At 31.7% G+C, this 9803-nt stretch overlaps 1 long non-coding RNA gene across 6 annotated transcripts; it reads left to right on the forward strand.

Moving 5' to 3' along the window:
- The first annotated feature begins 1081 nt into the window (after window positions 1–1081).
- On the forward strand, window positions 1082–8585 carry LOC111907397 (uncharacterized). Of its 6 annotated transcripts, none has more exons than XR_008230662.1 (4): window positions 1082–1977; window positions 3040–3208; window positions 7378–7475; window positions 7735–8585. It is a non-coding gene; the product is annotated as an uncharacterized LOC111907397 (long non-coding RNA). The 6 variants fall into 6 exon arrangements; XR_008230663.1 differs by lacking the exon at window positions 7735–8585 and having other exon boundaries at window positions 1082–1474; window positions 1938–1977; window positions 7378–7724; XR_008230661.1 differs by lacking the exon at window positions 7735–8585 and having other exon boundaries at window positions 4269–7724.
- The last annotated feature ends 1218 nt before the right edge of the window (window positions 8586–9803 follow it).

Below are 9803 nucleotides of genomic sequence, written 5' to 3' on the forward strand. Positions count from 1 at the left end.
TATATATATATATATATATATATATATATATATATATATATATATATATATATATATATATATATAGGGTTAGGTTATTTTGTTTTCACTATCTATTGTGTGCATGTATGATTGATTCTGGACCAATCATTTTAGTTATTTTAATAAACTAATTAATGCATATTACATGTTGAAGATATAATGGGTATTAATTACATCTTCAGCATTTAATATGCATTAATTAGTTTCTTAAAATAACTAAAATGATTGGTCTAGAATCAATCATGCACACAATAGATAGTGAAAATATTTGAACCTAACTCTCTCTTTCTCTCTCTCTCTTTATATATATATATACATATATATATATATATATATATATATATATATATATATATATATGTATATATATATATATATATATATATATATATATATATATATATATATATATATATCCGTATTCTAATAAAAGAATATGTTTAATCTCATATTGACAAGTGTTATGCAATTAGAACCCATCATTAATGTTATATATCATTTATCATCGCACTTGTCAACGTATTAATTATTCATTTCAAATTTCAAAATTTCAATTTCCCACTCTAATTTTTTTAAATTAATAATTGATTTTTCATTTTAATTTTCAAATTTTAAAATTTCTCCCATTAATTATATTAAATTAATAACATTAGATTAAAAAATAAAATAAAATTAATATAAATTATAAAATGATATAACTCCACGTATTTATTTAAGTCAACGGTTATAATTTTATATAACTAAAAAAATATCTCTTAAATAATAATTTATTTAAAATAATTTATTAATGATTTTGATTTTTTAATACGAAAGTTTAATTAATTTTATAACCGTGGTTCTCACGGGTTATAAACTAATATATATATATATATATATATATATATATATATATATATATATATATATATATATATATATATATATATATATATATATATATATATATATATATATATATATATATATATATATATATATATATATATATATCATTATTATATATAAAAGCCCTGTTTTTCTCGTTCTTCCTACTTCAAATATACAGGGTTCTTCTCACGCCACGTAACTTGCCTCAATAAACGACGCAACTTCCCACAAAAAGAAGTCTCTTCTTTGTGCGTGTCGGCTCTATTCGGGGAGGTTTAGGATCGTCGCCATGGACACTGCTTCCCTTTCCTTCTAAAGGTATTCCAACGTATGTCCCACACCGTTCAATATCCTCTGCCCCTTAGACACCGCTTCCCTTATATGCCCTTAGAGACAAGCATTATTACCGATACCATCATCAATTTAATTTCGTTTTTGGTGTGTTTCTTTTCTCGATCTCTGTCTCTTTCTTTTCTTGCTGTTATCAGCAACGACCTTTCAAAATCGATGATCATGTGAAGCAGTATCCCATATACAGCCACAACTGTAATCGATCGCGTCGTCTCTACCACGAATGCCCCAAAAGGTTGGTCATCGATTCTCTGTGTTCTTTTCAAAATTGACTATGTGTTCTTCTCAAAATTGATGACTGTTGATTCCTGTTACGTTTACGGTTCTAAAATCTGCAACTGTATGTATTTTTAAAGAGGATGGCCTAAAAATTCAAAACCTAAAGACGTGATTTTCCGTCGAAACTAGCAGCCATAAACCTTTTTTTTCTCTGGCGCCTAGATCGCATTTACAGGCTTTCTTAATGACACGTAACGTACATCCGGAACGATACCATTGACATCAAAGTCGATTCAAACGATTCCACTTGTCCTAATTTCTGTTTTTTTACCATCACACCTATTGGAAGACGTTGCTTCCAAACGTCTTTCTTAGCATACATGACAATTTTCATGAACTCGAGGAACTAATGCACTTCACTCTTCTCTTATGCTCCAATCTATGTTTATTCTGATTTGCAAAAACTCTGCGACCTCAAGAGAAAATATGATGGCGGTTTAGAAACTCCCACACCTTCAGGTATTCCCCAAACCACCACCACTCTTCTCTGATTCCTATTAACTTTGATCGACTTTATGTTTATCTTCATCCTCTCTCTACAAATTCATTTTATCTTTTTTTTTTCAATTGATGATGGTGGATGTTAGATCTTAAGGCGATGCGGAGGTTTTAGGGTTGATAAAAAAAAAGTGATTTCTTTCCCATTTTGTTTTCTACTCTTATTGGTGCGTCTATGATTTTAAAATTTCAGTAAATTCCTCTTTTTTAGCCCTATTATTTCTTGCTTTCTGTCATTATTTGTTTGATATTAATTAGGGCTTGTCAAGCTTGTTACCTTTGATTAAAAGCATGAGAAATGCCCTTAAAAATGAATTGCATATGAAAAGAACTCATAAAAAATAAAATACTTGGTTTTTTTTAGAGAGGACAAATGGTTGATGTTGGTACATAATATCATGTGCTTTTGCCCACTGATTATCTCGAATTTGCCTTCTCAACTGAGGAGTTACTTTTTGTTGAATGGTCCTTAACACTATTTTGCTTTCTACAAGTTTTTAACTAGATTCACAAGTTGTTTTTACGGACTGTAATAATATGTTAAGCGTATGGTTCCTGAAGAGTATAGAAAACTGTGCAAATTACACGTTATTTGCATGAAAAGATATGTACCATGTTTCTTATACTATTATTTGTTTTATTATGTTGGTTTCTTTTTAAATTTTTAGGATCTTGGGGCAAAACAATTTTCAAGGACCCTTAATAGCAAATTATAACTTAACTTCACATAAATCATAATACCAACGCTTTCTTCCTTTTCCTACTTCTTCATCATACTTTACATTTGATTCTTCTAGATTTCTCAAAATGGCACATGAAAAAAGTGTTTGAAAACCACGGGTCTGATTATGTAATTGTGTTGAAAGCGGGAGGGTAAAATGAGACTATCTTTTTTTTTCTTATTCATACATTCTACTTAGAAAAATCTAGTGACCAGTTTCATTTTTTGTTTTGTTGATTCCACCAATGTCCTGCTTATTTTAACTGATTTATTGTTTAATTGCACTTTCTATATTGTTTTAGTAGCATACAAGCTGTCCAAGAGAAGAACCATTGAAAACTTGCAGTCATTGCAACAAAAACAAAAATTTTTGGAAAGTGTCGCAGCCTAGCAGGGATCTCAGTTTCTGTAAGTGTAGCAATCGTTGAGTAATTTCGATGGGTTGAACACGATGACTATCAAAGTTGTCAGGTAATACAAGTAGGATAATTCGTGATTTTCTTTTAAGAGTTAAGTTGGATTTTATCGTTTAAAATAGAGTTCTTTGTTTTGTGTTTTCCTCCATCTTTTATCATTAACCAACTATAATTAAGGGTGTTTGGATGTAAGTTTTCACCATCAATTTAAAAACTAGAAAAGAACAATAGTTTGATTAAAATTGAGTTTTTTTTAAGGATAGAAAATGGTTAAACTATATTTGACATCTTATTGATAGACGGTCTTCATCAGTTAATGACTTATTGGCCTTATTTTATTTTTTATTAATGATATCAATCATTTGTGTGCTATCCAGATAGGGAATTTTTGTATTTTATGCATAATTTGATTTGGAGTTAAGCTGTGAGTTTTATAATCTTCTGCAATTTGTTGGATTACAAGAAAAGTTATTATAATTTTATTTGTTTATTTAAACGGATAATTTGATTTGTTATCGTCAGATGTATCTTTTGATCGTGCAAATACTTTGTAGTTTACCATAGTGTTTAGTATATAACCAATAACAAATTAACTCAAACTTCTCATACTTGAGATATTCAGGTGAATATGTATAGCTGCTAAAGTGAACATAATTTACAAGATTTATATTGATTCTAAATTTTAAATGAAATTGTAGGTTGAGACTTGAGAGTGAACAAGCTTATCAGTTCTCTGTTCAGCCATCTAAAGAATTTATATGACTTTTTAAACTTTTAAAAGATTTTTAATTCGATTAAACACAGTGCCAATTACTATCATTTTACCAAATTTAGGTAGAGTGGTAAGTAACAGTGTAATTATCTACAAATTTTCCCAATTAGTGAAGTTACTTTTACTTCTTCTGTTTTATTAAATCTTTGAGTTTAATTCCAACTAGCATATGACCATTTGACTTTTTTATGTTGTATTTGCCTTGATAAAAAAAAAATGCAATGTTGTAATAAAAAGAGTTGAAAGTTGGACACTATAATACACAAATAATTGGAACTGTGATCCTAATATTTGCTTTTCCAACAAAATAATAAGAGTTGTTTTTATTTTGCTATAATTGTAGAGTCTTGGCCACTTGAGAAGCATGAGATTCTTTGGTCGCTGATAAGGTTAACGTACTTAGAATCCGTCAGAAATGTGATTTCCTTGTCTTATCAACTATCCAAGTAAATCTATGCAATCAAACACTTGGTGTAATCGATAAAGATTTCCTTCGGTCATACTTTTGGGTCGTGCTTAGCACGGGCCAGAAACTTTCTAGTATATATATATATATATATATATATATATATATATATATATATATATATATATATATATATATATATATATATATATATATAAACCTTGTTTTTCTACTTCCTCCAAAATCAAATTTGGAGGGTTTCTTTCGTGTTTTTTGAAATTTTGAGGAACTCTTGGATTAGCACACCCGTTTCGGAGGAACTCTTGTTTCTCAGGTATGTGTTTTTTAAAATTTTGAGTTCTAATTTGGATATACTCGCTTTTTGTAACACCGTAAAAATTAAAACAATTTTTCACATTTGAAAACACATTTTAACAAAACCATTCATTCATAAAATGTCATAACATCATGTTTTTATTTCACAAATGTCTCCCAAGATCAAAATACATCTAATCCCATGTGTGTGTACAAATCAAGCCGGCGCCTTCCCGCGGTCATCACTGGTACCTGAAACACATAACACTGAACACTGTAAGCATAAGCTTAGTGAGTTCCCCAAAATACCACACTAATCACATAATAGCCACTCGAGGCTGTAACTCTGTTGACCTTCTGGTCAATGTGTCTCAGTGGGGCCCTCCAGCCCCAACTCTCTGTGGGCCCTCTGGCCCTAACTCTGGGGACCCGAAAGTCCCAACTCTGTAACTCTGAATCATGCATATCACATATCACAATAAATCACATCACATAATAACATGCAATCACACTGGCATATAACTCTACAATACTCTGTCTCTTAACTCTATTACCACACTAGGTAAAGTATAGTGGGAAGACTCACCTCGAGTATCTCGGTAAATCTCTGACTCGGTAAACGCTGGCCTAGCCTCCGCCTAATCATATGAAATAAACACCCTATTTAATATAACTCTCAAAGGCTAGACTATGCTCTCTTATGACACTCTTAGAAGGGTAAAAGACCATTTTACCCCTCTCATAGCTGAAAGGCCCCACAATAGACCATACCCTAAAAGTCAACCAAAAGTCAACTCTCCGAGTTACGCTGCGCGTACCAGATGTGTACGCTGAGCATACCCGACTGCATCCCAGAATCGGGGAGCGCCACCCAGTACGCGGCGCGTACTAGGGATTACACCCGGCGTACTCCCCTGCTTCAGCCCTATAGCTCTTGAGGTCTTAAACAATTAAGACCTACGTCCATATTTTAGATCTGACCCCATCTAAGCCCCTTAATCCATAAAGTTGATGACTTTAAGCCTTTGCATGGCTGAACAAGTCACCAACTCCCACAATGATCCAACCTTCAACTCTAGAAGGCTTAATACACATGCATGACTCCAAAGTAACATCCAAGATGAAAACTTTATGGCTCTAAATCACTGATGACACTGAAAAGGGACAGGACTCGGACCATGGAGCACTTTACACTCATAAAGTCTCCACCTTTGGGGTTCTTAGCCCTAAAAAGGACACATACATCAACAACCAAAAGAAGAGGAAAGTTTTGAACTTTATACCTCCAAGTGTAGCCCTTTCCTCTGTAGATCTCAAATCCAAAATGGCACCTCAAGCTTTAGCCTCCAAGAACTCCCTTGCTTCTTCTTCACTAAGCCACTAAAGCACCAAAAAGCTCAAATCAACACTCTCACACACTAAGGACGATGGGGCTCTCTTTTAGGGTTTCACTCACTGATATGGAGGCTGGGAAATGAGCCATAACACCCTTTAAATAATGCACAAGATGGATTAGGGTTTTTGCACCTGGTTCGGGTATGCCCGGCGTAACTCTAGGTACGCCCAGCGTACCTTGGCGACTCCGCGTCCAAATTAAGCGCATGAGTACGCGCAGCATACCCCTCTGGTACGCCCAGCGTACTCACTTGCTACAATTCCTCCACTCAAGGACTAAACATGACAAATCAACAAAGAACAAGGATGAAAGAAATGCACCTGAATCTCGAGGTGTTACACTTTTGCTATTCAACAACACACCTAAATTTTACCCTAATCCTAGAAAGGCAATTTATTTTCAGATTACCATCTAAGGTGTTTAATTATTTTCTCAGCGATTATCGCTTCTAGGGATTATAGATCGGTAACAAAATCAATGGGTATTCTGTTTTATGGCTCCTAAAGATTTTTATATTTAGTATGTTTCAATCAGAGTATTTCTTCCATCTTCATGCTATGGGAGAACCGCTCTTTTAATGTATGTTTGATAATTTAGTTTGTTTTCTGCATAAGGTTTTTGGGCTTCGATCTTTTTCTTATCTATTTTTCATATGGAATTGATTATGTTCAACCTGTGGATATTTTTCAAATGGAATTGATGTTGTTCGACCTATGGATATACTTCAAATGGAATTGATGATGTTCAACCTGGGTATGCTCTGAATCATCTACATAACGATTCTTCCTTGGTGTCAAAGTAAAATACATTGCTTTTATTTTCCCTAAATCAGGTGTTAAAAATAATTATAATTTTTCATGACTCTAATTTATGACCAACCCATCATCTTTACGACAGTTTTATTGGTTTGTTATCAGTTATGTTCATTTAAACTCCAAATTTCAATAGTCACTAAACACGATTTCTATGAACTACAGAGAAATCATGCAATACCCAACCCTGTAAAACTAAAAATATTGTATATCGGGAAGTCTTACAATATGCCAACCAAATGCATGTTCCTACATCCAAAAAGCAAGTTACAATTTTTGTAAAAACTTACATTTTTTAACAAACAATAGGCTATTAATGAAAATTTTGAGTTTAACTTTGCAAGTCAAATATTATGCCAAAAATTCAATAAATTACAAAATAATAAGAAGGTACACCCGCAATGTTTACAACACTCATGGTAGCACTTCAGTTCAAACCTTTGTTATTATTTTACATGTATTTATATTGTGGAAGGTTAATGTAATTCAGTGTACTAATTTGGCAACTTTTGTAAATATTCAGGATAGTGAATTGTAAAGCTTGCAGGGGCATGCATGTACCAAGAAAAGTGATATACAACATGGAAAGGGAATTGTGACAAGCACAAATGTATCAACCAAGTAAGATCTAGATTTAGAGTTAGTCAAAACATTGAATGTGCTTAAGTATGTGTGTATACTTCCATACTGCAATATTAGCATCTAATATATTACATTTCGTCGAAACTCCAATACCTCGCTTCAATTTTATACACATTACAAATCAATGTGATTTTTGACAGTAAATGAGTTGTGTCGTGACCTACTTATTTGCAACATTAAATTCTGAACTTAAATGGTTTTTCAATCAGTTTTTACTAATTGATATGATTATTTATAGGGATTATAAACAGTGATATAAATGGTGTTGCTATTGGAGTTACAGTTGAATTGCCAACAAGTCTAGCCCTTCTAATGGTTACAGTACATCAACAACTTGACATTTAAATCATTTTTTTGTTTCAAGGAATTTAGTTTTTATTGGTAAAAAATAATGTCAATCGGGTCAGAAAAAATGGTAAAACAAATTTAGTTTATATAAACATTTTTCTTATCATTTTATTTCTATTTTTCTAGTTCGCACATGTGTGGTGTGAGAAAAGACTCAAACAAATCAGGTTTACTTAATTTTAAACTATTCTTTCATTTCTTTTGGTCTTCACTATCAAAATCATGTCCGGTGATAAGGGTGTGCAATGTGGGCATGTGCATAGGCCCATTTTTTCAAGGGGCACATTTTTTTAGTATATTCAGTTTGAGCACAAATCTAAATTCAAAGATAGTCCATATCAATTTTCATCATAGTCATAGTCCAGACGCAAGAATTGAAGCAGCAGAACAACGATTGGCAAATCGCAAGAGGCTAGAAGAAACGATTTATAGTGGTCATTCAGGACTCAGTCTTCATCGTACAACAATGAGGGTGAAGGGTTTAGGGTCGATTACTCGCTCATTTGAATCACAGAATCAGTCGTTATCAGGTAATCGATTGTCAACACCGATTCAATTGTCAACATCTACCATGATCAATTGATCATCAATTTTTTCAGTTTATAATTGAATAGTTGATACTTGAATAGTTGAATAAATAGATTATCAACACAAACATCAGAATGTTGATTGTTCAACTTGAATCATTATCTGTTTGACAGTTTATCACTTATTCACCTACCATGATCAAATGATCATCAATTTTTTCAGTTTATAATTAGATACTTATAGTAAATAATTGAATAGTTGAATAAATAGATTATCAACACAAAAGTCAGAATGTTGATTGTTGAACTTGAATCATTATCTGTTTCACAGTTTTTCACTTTATCATAATTCAGTTAATAAATAGTGACTTCATGTTGAAATTCTTAAATCTGATTGATTGTTGAATTAGATTAATAGATTATAATATAAATCATAATGTTGAATCATTATCACTTCATGTTTATTGTAAAATTGAATCCTTATTAGAATGTTGAATGACTTGAATGAATGGTGTTTGATTGGGTTTTGGTAATTTTTGGACAAAAGGGAATTTTGGTCCTTTTTCCGGAAATTGTTAATTCTATCCCTCTTAGAATTATCTAAAGAACAAAATACAATACAAACACCTTCTAATATATTAGTACACATTGTGTTTCAAATTTCAAGTCAATTGGATTTAATATGAGGGATTTCATCATTCCAGTTCTTCGGTCTTCATTCCGACTTCTGCTTCGCATCCAACAGCCTCCTCTTTCTCTCTCTGCGATTTAATTCAATATTCAGTCAGGAAAAATTTGCAGAAATTGATCAAAACGTGCACAAATCACCCAAAATATGCATAATTTCCGACTCCCAATGGACTTTTTTCCGGCTCGTCCTGTGCATTTGAATCCTCAGGACCGACCCTGATCAAAATAACCTTAAGCATTCACTTCAGTTGTCAAATATAATTTCTTGCTTATCCGTAAGAAGATATTTCATGTTCACCAAAATAAAAGATAAACGTTCTTTTTTCCAATAAGATCATATCATGACTTTATGACAATAATAGTCATGTGCAGTTTTAAGGATTTTTGGAGGGAAACAATACAAACAATGGAATAGGATTCTTCAAATGAACAATCTGTAATTAAAACACAAATGATTATATAACTATCTCACCTTTGATGGTATACGAATTCAGGAATGTACCCAACAACATAATTAAAGATTTGAAATGAAATCAATGAAAATTTGTATATGTCCATTTATTTGGCAGGGACCCAAGTAACTATAGAAATCATAAACAATGACTTTATTTATGAAGCTTTATCTAGCACTGTTTTGGTATTTATATATATATATATATATATATATATATATATATATATATATATATATATATATATATATATATATATATATATATATATTTTTTTTTTTTTTTTTTGC

Source organism: Lactuca sativa, chromosome 3 (assembly GCF_002870075.4).
Source record: "Lactuca sativa cultivar Salinas chromosome 3, Lsat_Salinas_v11, whole genome shotgun sequence".
Taxonomy (NCBI): Eukaryota; Viridiplantae; Streptophyta; class Magnoliopsida; order Asterales; family Asteraceae; genus Lactuca; species Lactuca sativa.